This window comes from Apium graveolens, chromosome 10 (genome assembly GCF_009905375.1).
Source record: "Apium graveolens cultivar Ventura chromosome 10, ASM990537v1, whole genome shotgun sequence".
NCBI classification, from domain to species: domain Eukaryota; kingdom Viridiplantae; phylum Streptophyta; class Magnoliopsida; order Apiales; family Apiaceae; genus Apium; species Apium graveolens.
Genome location: NC_133656.1, coordinates 206,725,112 through 206,727,605, shown reverse-complemented (window position 1 = coordinate 206,727,605; position 2,494 = coordinate 206,725,112). Strand labels below are relative to the sequence as shown.

General features: G+C 38.1%; 1 non-coding gene across 1 annotated transcript; it reads right to left on the bottom strand.

Annotated features, from left to right (window-relative positions):
• Nucleotides 1–336: 336 nt before the first annotated feature.
• LOC141694365 (small nucleolar RNA R71) lies at nt 337–443 on the bottom strand. Its single transcript, XR_012563679.1, has one exon. It is a non-coding gene; the product is annotated as a small nucleolar RNA R71 (small nucleolar RNA).
• Nucleotides 444–2,494: the final 2,051 nt, after the last annotated feature.

Sequence of the window (2,494 nt, the reverse complement as noted above, 5' to 3'; positions counted from 1 at the left end):
ATCAATGATATTCAGTCTAGCATTGTTTGACCAGCCATCTCGGCTAACATCTTTGAGATCAAGTCGATCACGATTCAGATGATACAAAACTCAGTTCAGTTTGGTGGTTCTCCGATAGAAGACCCCAACATGCACATCAGAGATTTCATCGAGATCTGTGACACTTTCAAGTTCAATGGAGTTTCTGAAGATGCTATTAAGTTGAGGCTTTTCCCATTCTCTCTGTGGGATAAAGCAAAGTGCTGGTTACATTCTCTACCACCAGGGTCTATCACCAAATGGGAGGATCTTGCTAAAAAATTCTTAACCAAATTCTTTCATATGGCGAAGACTGTTGCAATCAGAAACGCACTTACTCAATTTGCTCAGCAATCTGGAGAATCTTTATGTGAGTCTTAGGATCGTTACAAAGAGATGCTGAGAAAGTATCCTCACTATGGGATGCCTGACTGGATGATCATTAACTGCTTCTATAATGGATTGGGTGCTACTTCTAGACCCATGCCTGATTCAACATCAGGAGGAGCCTTATGGGCTAAAAGCTATGATGAAGCTTATGAATTGATTGAAGTGATGGCTGCTAATGAATACCAGAATCCTACTCAGAGACTATCTCAGGGCAAGGTAGCAGGAATTCTAGAGTTAGATACAACTACTGCTATAGCTGCTCAGCTTAAGGCTTTGACGATGAAGGTGGATTCTTTGGCTAATTATGGAGTTAATCAGATCACTAGTGTCTGTGAGCTTTGTGCTGGTGCCCATGAGATGAAGCAGTGTGCTAGCAACTTTCAGAGGTCGCAGCAACCTGTGCTAGCCACCTATCATCCCAATAACCGTAATAATCCTAACTTTAGCTGAGCAACACTCAGAATGCGGTTCAACAGCCTTATCAGCAGTATCCAGCAAAGCAGTACAACTGTAATAACCCCAATTTTTGGGGAATTTTTGAAACCCTTATGAATAGTGTTTTTGCTGAATGAGAAAACTTTTCATGCCACGCTATGTAGGGGTTCTGTTATTGATCTTATGGGATATTATTAGTACTCTATGTGGTATATAAGTGTATGTAAAGATCGTCAGAATCCAATTCCGAACACTTTGATTTTCCCGGAAATCCACAATATACGGAGAGAATTGAGTATAAGGTAACAGGATAAAAAGGATTTAAATTAAAGGATTATAAGAGAGGATCATAAAAGGAATATAATATATTGAGAAAGGTTAAGGGAACCTAAGTAATAAGATCCCGGGTATGATCCCTCAAACGATAAACGAGAACGAAAGATAAGCGAACCGTAAAACAAATAAGTGACCAAGAGACAAGCTTGTACAAGAAGCCAGGGATTGTGACATCATCAAACCACAAGGTGTGGACAAGTGGGAGCATAATGACATGTGCAAGGTGACACAAGCATGACATAGGGAAGGAGGAGGTGTGATTGGTTTATAACCACCAAATAAAAGGTTAATTAAGTCATTAACCAAAAACAACACACAAATCAACCAACCAAGCAAATCATTTCATTTTCATCAAACAAAACACAAAAATATCATTCTTCCCAAGCTAGCTCTCGGCCCATTTCTTAAAATTTGAAGATCCAAGCTCCACACTTATTATTTAGCAAGGTAATTATCCTAGCTTCTCCTAGTTAAGTTACATACTTCCTATAAGTTTAAGCTTCTAATTCCAAGCCAATCTTTTTCTATAAATCAAGGAAGAATGGTGAATAGTAACCTTCAAGAAATAACTTTAGTTTTCTTGGATTTTATGAAAGATTAAGGTTATACAAGCAAGGATCAAGGTTCTTTTAGGCATTCAAAGCTCTTGGGTTGTGTTAGGAAGCTTCAAGGAGGTATAAACAACTTTCACCTTTAACTTATAGTTTGAACTTTGAGTTTTGATGAGTTTATGGATGGATTAATGTCTATATAGAAATATCCATGTATGTATAGCAAGATCCATGTATGTTAGATAGTTGGGTTGGATTTGTGGTGATTTTGGATATGAATCTTGGTTAATGGTTAATGAATCTTAAGTTATGGATTAGTAGATCGTGTTTGTGGTTGAATAAGTTGGAAAACCTTGAGATTATGGACTGACTTTGCCTTGATATAAGTTGTGTTTGATGTATTGATGATGGTTGGGTGGTTTGTAGTGAATTGGTAAAGAATTGGAGTGGTATAAATTGGTAATCGCGTAAACATAGCCGTCGTAATGTCCGATTTTCTTTGGACTGTTTTTGCATAGCATTAGGACCCGAGAACCCCCTGCTAGATTGTGACCACTGCCATGTTTAGATAGCTCATGTTACGAGCTTCGTTTTGATATGTAGTTCGTTCGATTCCGATTTACGGTTTAGGAGAAACGACCGTTTCAAGTAACGGCGTTTCGCGAACGAAATTTTTTCCCTCGCCTTACTTTGAATTGTAGGTTAAACACCAAAAAGGGTTAATTAATGCATGAAACATTTATGGTAAGTGTTTAGGCAGTTGG